The sequence below is a fragment of the Chrysoperla carnea genome, chromosome X (assembly GCF_905475395.1).
Source record: "Chrysoperla carnea chromosome X, inChrCarn1.1, whole genome shotgun sequence".
NCBI lineage: Eukaryota > Metazoa > Arthropoda > Insecta > Neuroptera > Chrysopidae > Chrysoperla > Chrysoperla carnea.
Window position 1 is genome coordinate 35,054,448 of NC_058342.1, and position 18,276 is coordinate 35,072,723.

Here is an 18,276-nt window from a genome sequence, read left to right on the forward strand (position 1 = left end):
AGTGTATAACTATGACTATACCTAAACAATATTGAATAACTCATGGCTATCAAATATTTTATTATATAATTGGCTTTAACGCGATCCGTAGTGGTCACACCAAGCTCGCAAGTTTTTTGTATTGCAATGTGTGGAGAACCTTTTAACATATAGTAGTGAAAATGATGACACCACGAGAAAGCTTCTGTTTCAAACTATCCGGGCTTGGTTTATGCTATTTTAATACAGGAATTTTTTTTTTTTTTTTTGCATTCATGTTATTTCAATTTTTCACTTTTTATGACGATGAGACAGTTTTTCCTAGTTTTTTTTTGTTACTGTTTTTTAGTTCGATATACAATGGGATTAGAGGAATTTTCATTAATTCGGAAAATAAATGAAAAATTTTGTTTTGTTTCTCTGTTATATTTTTGTTAATAATAAAAACTATCCCTTGATTTTTATTCTATTTGTGTCTAGAGACATATCCACAAATTCGTGGTTATATTATTGACAAGCGAAGAAAATTAGTAACCTTTTTCTTTTCTAGAAGATATGCTTTTTATTAAATGAAGACAATATAGGAGGGAAATTTGTAGCTTTGAGAGTGCGAAAACTTATAAAAACTTCAAAAGGTACTCCTTGGGCAATAAATAAATCCACAAACATATTTTCAAACCTCCTAGTTCCATATTTTCGCATTTATCAGCTCCACTTGTAAATAGTTGCAAGTGAAGCTTAAACTAACGAATAATATAGTTAATTAAAAATCTATTTCTAATTTGAATGTGTGTGGTTATCTAAGAGTGGATATCTTTCTTTATTTACATGTCTATACATGGTATTTCAACAATTAACTCGGTCAATTGTTTGTTTTCACTTGTTTGCCTAAGAAGCTTAGTTTTGGAAATAACAATTCTTGAAAAATTAAAAAATGCAATATTCGATTTTTAAGAAAAATATGTTATTTTTACTATCTCTGAGGGAATTCCCTTAGCTAACGCAGTTCCTCGAAGTTTTTTTAGGTGATGCTGTAAAAGATTTGCATACAAGTTCAATTTCATAACAAATTTTGTCCTTTCTGTATTAATGTTGAGACATCAAGATGAATTTGATAAGTTCCAAGTTATCTTCACATAAAAACAAAACAAAATTTTCTATTACTATGTTGACAATCGCTTTGATAAACTGTAAACCATTTAACCTCGGATCAAATGCTATCAACAACATCCACACCAAAACATGTCTACAAAACTGATTGGGTTATTTATTTAACCACCAACGATAATAAAACATAAACGACAGTCGTATATATTTTTTTTAAAAGGTGAAAATGTATGTGAAAATCACCCGTATCTATTATTTATATAAGAAAAACATGATGCAAGGGATGGTTTTTTTTTATCACATGTTTTAAGAATGTTGTGTTGTTATTTGTGTGTAGACGGATGGACGAACAGACCATTGGTCAAGAAAAAATATCTATATAATCATGATTACTCATTTCTCAGTCAAGAGAAATAGAAACATTTTTAGGCAACTCAGTTAAAAGAAATCTTATCTCTTGTACAAACGTATTTTAAAGGTTGAATATTCGTCAAAGCTGTGTATATTTATATATATAATCATTTCTCAATGTCATGTTAGGATTTGTACAATTCTAACAAACTTATTGTAGTATTTCTTTTCACTAAGCCGATATTTTCATCTATCCTTGTCATTCGTTATCGATTTTACTCGAAACATATCTAACACGTACTAAATTATGCGTTTTTATAGCGAAATTATATTTTTTTTGACCGGCGGATAGGATTCTCAAAATTTTTAGATTTGGTTATATTTGTCTAAACTTTGCGGATTTAAGTTACATTCTGATGAAAAATTCTAAATGAGTAATTTTTGTTTTATAATTAAGTTCATAAAAATATGCATCTATAGATGTGTTATTGTACTTAATACTTAGACATTATATGTATACATATACAAATTTTACACATACAACGACAAATTTAACTTAAATTCCAGTTCATTCCGATTGAATTCCGATTCAATCCCAATGAACTAATCGGAAATTTCCAATTGGTTGCAATTCATGAATGAGATCGAATTGGAAATTCCATATTGGGTTCTATTGGATTGAATTGGAATTTAAGAGGAATGAATTGAAAATTTGAATCGGACTTTTTTATCAGGGTATGGCAATCTCACAGGAGACATTGGCGAGATATCAGGGTAAGCCGAAACTGGTCAAATGATGTTTACAAAATGATGTTTATGTAGGTAAAATTGACCTCGAAATCTAACCAACCATCTTGGAAGTATAACCATTATTTTAAGCGTTGTACTAAACTTATAAAACCATTATATATTACATAGCCGTATATTGATTTTGTGCGATGTATATTAGCATTAAACATTAAAGTATACCGAAGTTTTCAAAGAATTCTAGGTGAATTCTAGGATATACAACTTCATCACTACATTATTTTTTAAAATCATCATATTTTTTTAAGTAATATGAGAGCATATCTTTTTTATTTTTATTACTTTAACACATTTCAAGAAAAAAAAAAAAATGAAATTATTTAAATAATCAGAAAAAAAAAGGAGTACGATCATTTCTGGTTGTATGACAGAGATACGAACATCAAACGACATGTGTATAATATTTATTTTTACGAATTTCATAATAAAAAAAATTTAGTTTTCACAGAACATTCAGCATGCTAGTAGTAATGCTATAAAAATAATTGTATATACCACACAAGCATGTATATGTGCTTGCATACATTCTAGGATACGACCGACAACAGAAAATAAATTAGATTAGGAAAAATGTCTCTTGGAAAAATATATTTCTTTTATTATATTTGATACCGAATAATGTATATAAATACGTCATCATTCTAAGATAACACTTACCATAAAATCTTACCAGAAACTTGGGAAGACTTTGTACCTATACACTGTGAGAAAATAAATATATTTAGTTTTCTACAAGTCCTCTTTTTTGCATATTTTGAACTCTTCCCATTTAAATTAAGGGGCGTGTAAATACTTAAACAAGAAATAAACATTACTAAGGATGCGTTGCCATAAAAGTGTAAAGATAAATTTTTATACTGATTGGCAAACGGTATACCACAGGGCAGTTTACTGGCCCCAAAATTCTTCCACATTTTAAACCATGTATATATGAAATATATCATAGTATATTAAGTTTAGTCTCAAGTTTTTAACGGTTAAAAATATTCATGCTACCATCGAAATTTTGGTATAGGTGTTCACCTAATTAGTCCGTTTTCGGTTGTCTGTCTGTCAACACGATAACTCAAAAACTAAAGGAGATATCACGCTGAAATTTAAAGCGTGCTTAGAACACAAAAATTGAGATCGAGTTCGTAAATGATCAACATAGATCAATCGGGTCTTGGGTTCATTGGACCCATCTTGTAGACTGTTAGAGATAGAACAAAAGTTTAAATGTAAAAAATGTTTAGCTGAAAAATTTAGCTCACCTGGCTTGTTAATACAGCTCTAAAAATTGACGATAAATTCTTGTTTAATGTTTTAGCAAGTTTAAAACAATAAATTGTTTTTCTTTCTACGGAAAACTTTTATTTGTTTTATTTAAGTCGTTTTTTTTTTTGTTTTTCCTAGTGCATTGAACTGTATGTGTATATTTTAAAAGATTGAAAATCGAAGTTTTCGCAATGTAAGGAAAAATTTTATAATATATGCTATTTATAGTCGTGTCATTTTAGCATTTCATAGATAATGTTTTTGTACCTCAACGTATCGAGCCAGAAACGTATATTCGGAGGTTTTCGGGGTCAAATTTTCGATATAATCTCCCCCTCTTAGGTTAATTTACCTCGCTGGTCCAAAATTGCAATATTCTGTAAATATTCAACAAAATGGATAAAAAAAGTATACTCTGGGGTTTTTGGGGTCACTGAGCACGATTCCGAAGTTATAATGGGGATAAACTCCCCCCTTCTTAGGGTTTTTCGCCCTTCGTTGACCTAACAATGCAATTTTCTGTAAATATTCAATTTGGACCAGTGGGGTGAATTACCCCAGGAAGGGGAAGTATATCGAAAATCTGGCTTCAGAATAATGATCAGCGAAATTTTCCAAAATCTCCTATTATAATAATGGGCTTTTTTGGCCCATAGCAATGGCCAAACTTTCTAGTGGCAAGAAGTTAGATGTAAATTTTGATATATGGACCTTCCTGAACATTTAAAAACAAAACTGGCCCGATAGGTTGAGGTACATAAAAATTCTTCATTTTAGCCTTTTTTGATCTAAAATGATTCGTCTATTACTATAATATAGAAAATTGTATAAAACAATTTTCTATATTTGATGAATTATTAGTTTCGACTATTTGAAATGACACACGTTATTTAATCACACAGGTGAAGCACTAATGTTTATTAAATTATGGTTTATTTATGAGAAACCTAATTGAGATAAACGTTTTTAACCGTTTTCAAGTTAATGTTGTCTCATTCTTTGTAATTTATTGGCGATGGTTTAGCCATTGAAATTACGTGAGGTATTTGGGGGGGAGGGGATTTGGTCGATTTGAATCTTACTATATCTCACTTCGGGGAGAGGGATGGTCTTGGCAAATATCACGTAATTTTTTTCAGCGGAAAATGTTGTAAAGCTGCGTGAAAATTAAGTTTAAAAAAAAGTTAAATTCTAATCGAAAATTTTCAAACATTTAATTTAAATTTGGTTTCGTTTTAATACAAATATAAATTTATCGATTTAAAGACGAAAAAAAAATCAAACAAACTTTAAATTATTTTTGTTCTTACGATTCAAATGGAAAGTACAATAATAGTATTCAGCCACTTATTCAAGAACTGTTTACAAGCTACGAAAAAACTTATTTTGCAATCATTAAAAAACAAGAGGTTCAGATTTATAATATCGCAGGATTATTTCACACGATTCATTTTTTAGTTCACTTCATGGCTTGAATTTATGGGTATATTTAAGTCATTCCAAAGGTTTACCGCTTAGAAATATTGATTATAGAAACTCTATTAATGTAAGATATAACAGTTTCTTTCGAAATTTCGAAAATCCGGTCCATTTAACGATTCGATGGTTAGTTTTTGAGATATGACTATCGATTGCTCGATTTTAGGCATTATCTCAAAAACTACTTCTCCGATCGTTATATAAACACGATTTTTGTACTTTTTGGGTCCAAATTACTAAATAAACTGAGTTTTATTCAAATCGATAACCAAAAAATTTTCTCATTTTTTTGAAATTTTCTTAAGGGGTACCCCTTAGAAAAAATCGAAAAATTTCGAAAAATTTTTTCGTTCTGGAATATGATAAAACTTAGTTTTAAAGGTAAATTTGACCCGATAAATTCAAAAATCGGGTCCATTTAACGATTCGATGGATAGTTTTTGAGATATAACCAAAAATTGCTCGATTTTAGGCATTATCTCAAAAACTACTCGTCCGATCGTTAAATAAACACGATTTTTGTACTTTTTGGGTCCAAATTACTAAATAAACTGAGTTTTATTCAAATCGATAACCAAAAAATTTTCTCATTTTTTTGCAATTTTCTTAAGGGGTACCCCTTAGAAAAAATCGAAAAATTTGGAAAATTTTTTTCGTTCTGGAATATGATAAAACTTAGTTTTAAAGGTAAATTTGACCTGTTAAATTCAAAAATCGGGTCCATTTAAAGATTCGATAGGGAGTTTTTGAGATATGACCAAAAATTGCTCGATTTTAGGCATTATCTCAAAAACTACTCCTCAGATCGTTAAATAAACACGATTTTTGTACTTTTTGGGTCCAAATTACTAAATAAACTGAGTTTTATTCAAATCGATAGTTTAAAAATTTTCTCATTTTTTTGCAATTTTCTTAAGGGGTACCCCTTAGAAAAAATCGAAAAATTTCGAAAATTTTTTTTTATTTCAGAATTTGATAAAACTTAGTTTTAAAGGTAAATTTGACCCGTTAGATTCAAAAATCGGGTGCATTTAAAGATTCGATGGTTAGTTTTTGAGATATGACCAAAAATTGCTCGATTTTAGGCATTATCTCAAAAACTACTCGTCCGATCGCTAAATAAACACGATTTTTGTACTTTTTGGGTCCAAATTACTTAATAAACTGAGTTTTATTCAAATCGATAGTAAAAAAATTTTCTCATTTTTTGCAATTTTCTTAAGGGGTTTAAAAAATTTTAAAAATTTAAAATTTTTTTTCATTTCGGAATTCGATAAATTTTAGGTTTTAAAGTAAATTTGATCCGTTTGATTCAAAAATCGGGTCCATCTAACGATTTTTGGAGCAGTTCTTAAGATACTTATGCGAAAATCGATAACTCCTAATCAACAATCAACACTCAACGAATATTGGATCGTCTAAATTAACAACAAAGTAAATGTATCTTTTTTATCTGGTTGTTAAATGTTTCGCCGATATAAAGCAGTATTGAATATCTAATAAATACACATTCAACTTAAGAACTAATTTATCTAGATTTTATTGGTACGGAAATCTAGTCATTGACGGTACGGTACGGTATGGTGGTTCTGTGTGTCGATATCGATGTCGAAGGGAATATATAGAAACATAGAAAGACAGTAAGCAACCCCCAAGTGGTTTGCCGCCTTCAATACAGTTACAATGAAGAAGGTGTTTTATTTGTAACTATACTGTACTTATACTAACTGTGTAGTGTGTATAACATAAACAATATATCACTCACTCAGATTCAACTCACATTGATAATATAAGAAATAAACTGACATTATTCGTGTCTTTACAATACCAATTAGCATAATTAAACAAATTTATATAGTGATTGCCAATTAATTAGGTACCACTACCAACAACCATTACACTATTACGATCAGTATAAGTGTCATGTTTTTAAAATACTTTTATCCATTTTAGAAGTTAATACAAAAGTTTATATTAATGTGATTAACCCGTCAGCACTCGCATGATGAGAGTTATACATTCTTTCTAAATCACAACCCAGTCATAATTATACCATGTATATATGAAATAAACATAGTATATTAAGTTTAATCCCAAGTTTGTAACGCTTAAAAATAATGATGCTAGGAAAAAATTTTGTCATAGGTGTTCATAAAATCACCTAATTAGTCCATTTCCGGTTGTCCGTCCGTCTGTGGACACGATAACTCAAAAACGAAAAAAGATATTGAGCTGAAATTTTTACAGCGTACTCAGGACGTAAAAAGTGAGGTCAAGTTCGTAAATGAGCATCATAGATCAATTGGGTCTTGGGTCCGTAGGACCCATCTTGTAAACCGTTAGAGATAGAACAAAAGTTTAAAGGTAAAAAATGTTCCTTATCAAAAATTAAACAACTTTTGTTTGAAACATTTTTTCGTAAACATCACTGTTTACTCGTGAGGGCGCCAATTAGGCGAAAATTTTATAATATGTACTATACTTGATTATCAGTTATGTATGTGTCACATGTTTGTATGTGTTATGTGATAAAGAAATCAACACTGACTATGCATGGTATTTCAACAATTAACTCAGTCAATTGTTTGTTTTCACTTGTTTTGAATTAAAAACAACTTTGGACAAAAAAATATAAATTGATAGATTGCATTTTTTTCAAATTATTCTCAAAATTCATGGAGTTGTTTTAAATTGGCATATTTTTTAGATTTACCTCCCAAACTAGCAAACAAATTATAACGTGCGATAAGGAATATAGTTCTAAAAAATTTTCAATTTTAAAGACAATTCTAATGATCAACCCACATAAAATATTTTCACAAAAGAAAAATAAAAAAAACATTTGCATGAAGACTTAAATAAATAACAAATTTATCCATTAAAGATCACGTATATTAACGTGTAATATATATCCTTCAATTGTGAGAAGGTATACTTAAAAGGATTTAAACAATTTATAAAAAGAATAACATACATTGCCAAAAAAAAAGGAAGAATATCCTTGCAAAATATTTTCATTTTTCTTTCTCATCGGCTTAAGATTGTCTTTAAAAACGGTGAGGTATTAATACACACAGATAATGTACAAATATACAGGCAAAATTCATTATAACGACATCCGCAAGTAGTAAAATTAAACTTATAACAAGTAAAAATAAACAATTGACTGAGTTAATTGTGGAAATACCATATACATATCACACATACATAGCAAATATAGCTGATAATCCCATATAATACATACTATACAATTTACGCCTAATTTGCCTCCTCACGAGTTAACACTGATGTTTACGAAAAAATGTTTCAAACAAAAGTTGTCTATTTTTTACATTTAAACTTTTGTTCTATCTCTTACGGTTTACAAGATGGGTCCTATGGACTTGACCTCACTTTTTACGTCCTGAGTACGCTATAAAAATTTCATCTTGATATCTCTTTTCGTTTTTGAGTTATCGTGTTGGCAGACAGACGGGCAGACAACCTGGAATGATCTAATTATAGGCCATTCTATGAAATTCTATACCAAAATTTTTTTCCTAGCATCAATATTTTTAAGCGTTACAAACTTGGGACTAAACTTTGTATACCTTGGTATATTTCAAATATACATGGTATAATAATGATCAAATTGGTCGCTATAAGCGATATGTCGTTCATATGTATGTGTTTAAATTCAACTTGAACGACTCTAGTTCCTCGTAATAAATGATTCGTCATTATAAGCGATCTCGATATAATCGATTTTGACTCTATATAATATATATAATTTTTTTTTGCAAGTTCCCCTACTCCCACCTGAACGCCTACCGCCTCCTAGTGGGTAATTTATTCATCATTGTAATCGATATGCTATTGTATATGGTATAAAAAGAAACACACAACATAAGAAAAACTATGTACGCCATACATTTACGTTCAAGAAGGTTGGGTATTGGTATTGGTATGTGTTTGTGCAGTACTGGATGTGGTGGTACTCCACTTTCGATGGTGGCTCTCGTTGCTTTGCATCTTCCATGGCAGAGTGATGAATTTCAATGCATAATCAAAAAGCAATCATTAGTGTTATTTAAATAGAACAAGAAATAAGAATATCATTCTGAAATATATACATTACATGTTGATTTGTAATCAACAATACTTTTTATTCGTTGTGTGCGTAGTCATGGTAGGGACAATAAAATCGATGCCAGCGCTTCCAGTGAAAAATTTTGGCGTTAAAGGTGCTATTATGACTAATTTGCAATTCTTCACATGTTATAGAGAATGTCAAATTAAAATTAATGAAAAACACTAATTAATAAAACTTAATGCATTAAAAATTATGAAAATAAGAAATCAAATTGCACAAATATTATTTTTTAAATGACAATTATCATAATTATTTATTTAAATTTGTGAGACAATTATATTAAATTTTTAATGTAAGTCGTAAATGCAACCCATACAATTATATAAACATGCATACAATTCTATAATTAAAGTAGTGTGTCGTTACCATGGAAACGCCTACAATAAAACTCACGCACGATGCGACTAATATAAAAAGTGAAATTTACAAAATTTAAAAAACCCCCGACAACTGCGATTTATTCTTTGTAAACCGATTTTTGGAAACTTAGCTAGAAAATATTCTCAATCAAGTCGGTTCGACCGTTTTAGGGGCTACGATGTCACTGAGAAACACACAGACGCACAGATAAACACTTTAAACTTTTACACTCCTTCTTAAGTCAATTTCAAAGTGATGGTCAAGGACATCAGATGAGATGAAAAGGATACTTAGAGAGCTGTCATTTTTTGGGACAAATTTTTGGAAATATTTTAATTGAAATTGAAATATTTGAGTTGACTTTGTTCTGTTGAATTATTCTTTGGAATTACATAATTATTTAACCATTTCACTTTTCGAAATAAATTGATGCAGGTTTATTTGGTCATTCATTTCCATAGTAATTATTTATATGTTAAAATTATATGCCATGCCTTTCGAAACTGAATTGATTTTGAAGATAATCGCCAATTTTATTAGTTTTTTTCGGGTATGTAACTCTAAGCTCGCAATTAAGCTAATAACACTCTCCGTTAAATTACCTTTCAAATGAAACCAAAAACATTAATATCGGTTCATCTGTTCAGGCACTACGATGCCACAGACAGACACACATACACACACATACCGGGGAATCGCTGAATGTGTTGCTAAGCGAGCAGCTGAATCGATTTCGCTAATTCTTTTTTAATAATATTCCTTGAAGTACGAGGATGGTTGATACAGAGAGAAAAAATTGCCTGAAAACACCACAGTTTCCTTCCTAGGAAACTAAAAATATTGCGTTTTGGAAGTTTTTGTGGTACATTTGGAAGAAAATTTAAAAATATGTAATAAATAAATAGAAGAATCGTCTTGTACACGTAAATACATATATAACCAAGTAACTGCTTATTTATACACGTCTCTCGTTGATCCTGGCATATATCCTGTGTATTATACTCTGCAATAGCATCATCATTATCTGTTAAAGGAATATATCTTGAGATCTAAACGTAAATCTGCCTCTCACATATATACACAAGAACAAGACACAACGTAGTGTATAACGTAACAGTAGAAATGGAAGCAGAGCGTATATTGCACATAACATACTACCTTATTATTACTAAATATATGTGCGCTTAAGAGTAAAACTCACTACATTGCTGCTAACTTACAAAATTTAATACACCTACAGTTAAAACCGGTTTTAACGACTTTCAAGGGACCTACAGTGAATGCCCGATCGAAAAAAAAGATGCTGCAATAACTGTGTAAATGAAAAATCTGTAAAACAAAATTAATTTAATTAATAGTTATGCATAGGTGCATGGTATATGCATGAAGTAGGTGCACTCAGCCTCTGAAATTGAGGAGCTGATAAATGAAATTATCAGCGGAAAGGTGGTTGTTTCGGACAGTTTGTTAAAAAACTAATGTAATAAAATGAATAACAAATATCTTGGGTCTTTGTCCAACTTATTACTGTGTGTCCGAAACAGTAATGAATCGTAATTGAAATGAAAAGGACAATTTCGGAATAATTAGATTCAATGCGGAATAATTTCAGTGACTGAACGGAATGAAAATGTTGGATCTACTGTCAGATTCATAAAATATCTCGAAAATTACTCATTTAATGGTCAAATAAACACGATTTTTGTAATTTTCGGGTCAAAATTACCTTATAAACTTAGTTTTATCGAAATCGGAAACAAAAATTTTTTTTACACTTTTTGCAATTTGTAAAAATCGAAAAAATCATAAAAAATTCAAAAAAACACAATTTTTGTAATTTTTGGTTGGGTTGGGTTGGGTTGGGTTAGGCTGGGTTAGGTTGGGTTAGGTTGGGTTAGGCTGGGTTAGGTTGGGTTAGGTTGGGTTAGGTTGGGTTAGGTTGGGTTAGGCTGGGTTAGGTTGGGTTAGGTTGGGTTGAGTGTGGGTGTTGTGTGAGAGTGGGTGTGGGTGGCGGTGGTGGTGGTGGTGGTGGTGGTGGTCTTGGTGGTGGTGGTGGTGGTGGTGGTGGTGGTGGTGGGTGTGGGTGTGGGTGGTGGTATGGGTGTGGGTTGAGTTTTTTTGTAAGACCTCCAGAAGATCGCCTACAGGAGCAGTACCATATGAAATTTTTGAAATCGAACAACGGGATCTTAAAATTATAGAAAGGTCCTCTATATATACGTTTTTTATATTTATGTAAAATAAATGGTCTTCCCAAAAAAAAAACGAGTGTTTTTTTCGCACCCAACTGAATATAACCTCTTAAACAGCTCCTAGTGGTTCATGAAGTAATTGAATAATTGATTCGTCCAATACAAGCAGTGTCGTTACAAGTGATTTTGTCTATACATACTTGTAAAGTATAACTCCAGTATATCGCTAACTTAGAAAATTCAATATAGCAACTGATATATGATATTTTATTATCAATGTGTAGTCTTACACGTCATTGAATTCATTTAATTATGTAACTAAATAAATAGGTGACACTTATCAAATAATATGAAGGTATGTTAGAGTTATGTATTTACTAATTCAACTATCTGCTGATCTGATCATTAAAAATATTCACTAAATTTTTAATTAGGTCATATATTGTATATAACTTTTATATCTCTACAGAAGTATGTCTTTCAAATTAAACCCAATTAACAATCATGAGTGCCTTATGAAAAAAATTATATAAATACAGGCGTTAGACTCTGACCGTTCGTCTATCTAGACTCGCTGTGGGTTCGAATCCAGGCAGTGTGAACAATTTATAATTAATGGGAGCGCAGAATTGATCACATTGTTGTCGCTTGGATAAGAACGTAGTAATCGAATCCACCCACATCAAAATGTACTTGTAAATATGTATGAAGTTAAAATCAATAAAGGTTAACAAATAATGATGTGGGTGGCCTCGTTTATAGGCGTATATGTCAGAGAAACGGAGGTTAAACCCCATTATTTTAATTATTATTATATTATATTTATATAAATACACCTAAGACGGGAATCTAACCTTCGTCCTCAAACATTTCGATACGTCCTTTCAATTCTCCTCTATCTGGCTGCACTCTTGTATTTTCCACTTTTTATTTATCTTATCAATTGTTATCAAGAGTGTTTAAAAGATTATATTTTACTATTGCGTGATTAAGACAAATTTATCTACAAATCTATTTTGATTGCGTGTCAAAACTATTTAAAAAGAGTGTATTTTGAAAACGTTTGATAAGCTAAGAAAGAAATTTCACCCAGGAAATAGTTATTTATTTCACAGTTCAATCGTTTTTATATCTTCCGTATTGCACAGATGATTGAAAAGTACGAAAAATCTTAAAATATTACTTTTTCCCTACCCAGAGTCGTACTTATCTCATTAACATACCGTTCAAATATGCTTTAGTGGATTGCTCCTGTTTCAGATCTTAAGAAGTCCCAGTTTTATAAGAATTAAGTTTTATTTTCAGAATTACCAATGCACAGATATGCAAACAGTACCGTGAGAGAGAAAAAACACTATTTACAAGAAACTAATTCGATAAACCTGCCATATAACGTACCACAAAACTAATATTTATTATTAATTACTAATACAGTTATTTGTATTTTCAAACAATTTTTATCTTGTTGTATATTTTTCATTTTTTGGAATTGTGTTTTTTTTGATAGCAAATCAATTTCAAGGCACACTGAATATCTTAAAAAATAGACAGGCAAACAAAATTGAACATGTACATAATCAATCATTTAAACCAGTAAAAAAACCGCTACATTTATAATATACGAAGATACGATAGGAGATAGTTCCAACCGGGTGTCCTTCGAAACCTCTCGTTTTTTAATGGTGTTTATACACGTTTTTCTAAAAATTTAAAAACGAAGATCAGTGAAACATTCGCATGTAAGAAAGAATTGATTTTTTGAAAATTTTAAATGAGATGAGAGCCGCCTTAAAAACTGTTTAGTATTTATCAAGTTGGTATCTCTAGCTGGAGAGTAGAGAGCTAAAAACAAGACAAGTTAAAGTAGAGTAAAGTGTTGATAATAATAAATTGTAACAAAAACATTTATAATATACTATTAGGCATAAAACTATTAATTATTGTGAATTAACATGCATACCGTTCGAATGTCAAAATAGGCGCCATACAACCCTTTACAACAATTATTATCAAGGTTTAATCTAATTCTTCAGCATCCCGAGCATCAACAAAATATAACATGGCAATTTGTCAGTAGTCACTAAAAGCAATGGAAAAACGTAGAAATTTGTGTGATACTTTTTCTTATATTTGATGCAAGATGATCTATTTTATCCAAGATATAGTGTTCAGTATGTCTTAACTTTTTACGGTAAGACGTCTAAACAGATTTTCATACAGTAAGTATTTCACGGAAATACCGCTGAATCGATCATGATTAAGGTGATTGTAAACCTACAGTATTGTAAAAAAGTTTTGGTTTATTGCACGGTACATACATTTAAACCAAATACATGCTTTGTAGTCAAGTAATACCACGCAACTACAAAAATATATGATATATTATGTGCAAATGCTGCTTATAAATTTGATTATATAGATATCACTCTTCAATCATTAATAAACTAACTTTAGTCGTCTTTGTTCATAAAAAAATTGGATCTTCGATGACCTCATAATTAAATTAAAATTTTGTTTTGATATCATGGACAACCTTCTATTTTGATGGTAATTTTTATAAACTACAAGTTTGTTTAAATATTTTAGATAGTTTTTTATCACACTCTCTAGATTTTTTGATATAGAAATATCCAATTGAAAAGGATAACCTATATGATTCATCATTTTTTGAGCCAACTTTGAACGATAAAAAAATTAATAACCCGATGATCTAGGAATTTTTTGTGATTTTTGGAAACTTTGTTAATCAAAAAAATATATTTATAAAGTTTTATTGAAATCCCTTGTATTATCCAATCCTTAAATATCTCCTTAAATGGCGAATGGAAATGATGTTTTCATCTTCGTCCCAGCGGAATCTTTGCATGGTCCGCCTACTCAAAAAGACTAGCAATTTTTTCTACCCTTTCGACAATTAAACCATATTAAAATATACAAATTTTTTTTTCTGAAAAGGATTGATTTACAAGTTACTATCGAGTTTTTTTCATTTTCTTATTTTTCTCAGATACATTACACGAAGAAAACAAATTTTAATAAGTTTTCCCAAAAATAATTCGATCACTTTGTGGCAAAACGATCTTACATGATTATACATTTTCGTGTATAGAAGAAGAAAAAGGGTTAACATTTTCGCACTGTTGTTTTAACAATAAGGGAAAATAATACAATTTATTTTTTATCTCATTTTCACTCACACACACCCCCCTACATAAAGATGTAGAGGGTAAATATTTTTGTGCAATGTGACAAATATTTAACAGTTTTTAATTCAAACGGACATGGATACTTTTCTTCTATAATTAAAAGAAAGTTATTATCATCATCATTGTATTTTCCATACGAAAACGGTGAAAATTAGCAAGAAGTGGAGGTAGATGGAGAATAATGTGTTTTTCCTTTTTTCTTTCTTGACCTGTTGTTTCTATATTATAATATTTAGCTGTTATTATATTTGTTTTGGTTGATTCTTAATTTGAAAATTTCATATTTAAATTAAAACACACCCCGACTATGTAATTTTGTTTTTCTTTACACAGAAAACGCGGAAATATACAATTTTCTTATAAAATTCTTTAATCTTCATTTTATATCCTGTTTTTTCACGTATCGCATGCTTGCCAGAGTTTGCTTTTAACGTTAGTAGAGACGTTCGCCTGTCTTGTAGGCTGCAATAATATAGTCTTGTTCTTGCTCTTAAATTTTTGGTACAGGTGTTGATAAAATCAGCCAATTAATCCATTTGAGGCTGTCCGTCCGATTATCCGCCTGTTCGTATGTCTTTGGATATTATAACTCCAAAACAAAATGAGATATCAAGTTGAAATTTTTATAGCGTGCTTAGTACGTAAAAAGTAAGGTTGAGTTCTTAAATGAACAACATAGATCAATTGGGTCTTGGATCTGAAGACCCATCTTGTAAACCGTTAGAGATAGAACAAAAACTTTAACATAAAAAATGTTCCTTATACAAAAATAAACAACTTTTGAAATATTTTTTCGTGAACGTCACTGTTTATCCATGAAGCCCCGAATTAAGACGAAACTTTGTTGTCCATTTTCTCCAAAACTTTAAAGGGCAGAGAGTTGCAAATTTGCAAGTAGCTTCAATTAGTGGTATTGTGAATATTCTCAAAAAACGAAAAAATTTCTCGAAAATTCTTTTGAAAACTAAATAAATAGAGATTTTAGTCGTATAGTATCATTTAATGGCGTATCTTTCGATTATTTAAAGTAGGTATTTAAAAAAGAAAATTGACACAATATAGATAAACGAAGGGAAATCAAAATAAATATAATTTTCATTAAATAAAACTGTTCTGAATTGTCATCTTATAACCTCCATGTTTAAGCTGCAAATATGTAGGGCAGAGATAAGGCGAATTATCACTGTATTTAAAAAGTTTCCACGAAAACAGATAAGTGGTATAAAAAAGTGTAAGTTTTAAAAGAATTGATCTAATTCATAAGAGAAAAATAAAGATTTTCCGAGTAATTTTGCATTTAAATCACTCCTTCTACTATGATAAGACTCATCCTCTGTTTAAGTAGTGTTTTATTCGATGATTTGATTTTGAGGAATGTATTTTTTATTAATTGATTATAATAAGTGAAGGGTAATTATCTCGTAAATTAGGCCTCAGATCCAAATTTGGTAAAGAATATTTTCTTCTTGCTTTTCTCAGCTTATTCAGGACGCAAAAGTTCTCCAGTCAATAATAGAACAGCCTGTATAACATAGGTCAAAAAATTAACACAGGTCAAAGTTTTCTTGGATGTGGTAGTATATTAAATACGGTATTGTTTGTATATAGACGTAATGAAAAACAACAATTTTAATTTCACCTTCTTAGTTAAAAGAAGATAATTTAAAATTATAATATAAAAAATGTTTTACGATAATTGCTTCTTAGCGAGAGTTGTTTAAAAAACGTAACGAAAATAATCATCACAAAACAAGACAGTGTTAAAGTGCACAACAGTCAGTTAATATATACACTAACACTCGAATTCTGTTGAGAAGAAAAACGATTGAAAATCAGCCACAGTATTTTTGTTAAAGACTTCGTTTTCTTTTCTTTTTTTTACTAAGAGGGGTAGATTTTTGTGAAGTGTGTAAAAGTACTTTTTTTAGTATATAATACACAATAGTGATGGGACGAATGAACTCAAATTTGTATATTTTTTTTGCACAAACTTGCATCTCCAACTTCACTCTTTTAGAGGGGTGAATTTCAAAAAATCACGTCTAAATTACCACCCACAGCATAAAATTAATATCCTCGCGAAATTCAATTTATCATTAGTCATTAGGCTGGGCGTGGATGGACCAGTCGAGACTTTACCTTTTCCCTGCGACTAGGAAGGCAAATTTCAGTTTTTTTTTTTTTTTATTTGAGGTTAGTTTGCTATAATTGCATTTGTCAAATTTAACTGTGATTAAAAAGAGAAATAAAAATACGAGTAAAGTACATTTTGGGGTTATTTCGCAAAAACATTCGCATGGTTTTTTACGAATGCGAATATTCGTCCCATCACTAACACAACACACATCTACAGAGTGAACGTTGTGCATGCCACTTAAGAGTGGAGTGGGAAGTGGTGGGGGGTTGATTCTTTATGTGAAATGATGAGGGGGCAATGGTATATACTTTAATTTTGCACATAATAGGAAAGGGTGTCTTGATCATCACTAAATGTGCAAAAAAAAAAAAAAACAGGAATTATCAAACAATGGTGTCTATTGTTGGGAAATTTTGAGAACGTCATTTATTTTTATTTCGGGAAGAATGAGTTTTGTTGGATTGGGAGAAATAAAAATAATCAATTTTGATTGAATATAAAATTCTTAATATTCCGAGATTTTTGATTCGTATCAATCGAAATGCTAAACGAAATAATTTGTTGGGAACTTGTCTTCCTTTCAAGGGATTCTATACGCAATAAAGATAACAATTGCTACAGGACACTTGCTGGAAGGCAATCATGCTGACCAACAATTCAACTTTTCAACAATTTATTAAGGTTTAAACTTAATTTCCACCGACTAGTTTTGGAAAAGTCTATGAAAATATATCATCTGTCTACCGTTTTACTATAAAATCAATGTTAAATCCTACTTTTGCAGTCATTGTCCTGGTGCTCATAAAATCCTTAACCAAACAGAATACTTGGATAATAAAAATACCTATAGACTAAAATTCTTTTTCAATGAAACACGCATACGAAGTTGCAACTGAGAAAAACTGCCTCTTTAATGAAAAACCACATTTAATACAGAAATTATGACATATTTTTTTTGTTAAAATCCAAATATCATTGTCAAAAAAATGCATAATAAGCATATGAGAATATACGAAGTGACGAAAAGGGAGAGAGGGTGTTAGAATTAAAACAGACAATAAACAAAAAAAAAACGAAGTTTTGTATTCGATGTTATTCTTTTCTTGCGAGTTTTTAATTCCAAGCAAGCAAACTGAATTGATTGAGGCAACATACAACACAATCCCTTCAGTGGTTGTGTCGTAGAAGACATCTGATGATGTGAAGGAGGTATCATCAACACCTCCTAGTGTTTTGTATTGTTAGTCCAAACAACCACATAATCAACTA

General features: G+C 30.3%; 1 protein-coding gene across 1 annotated transcript in view; it reads right to left on the reverse strand.

Moving 5' to 3' along the window:
* LOC123302601 (forkhead box protein P1) overlaps positions 1-18,276 on the reverse strand; it is a 206,213-nt gene that overhangs the window by 85,873 nt on the left and 102,064 nt on the right. The window lies entirely within an intron of this gene.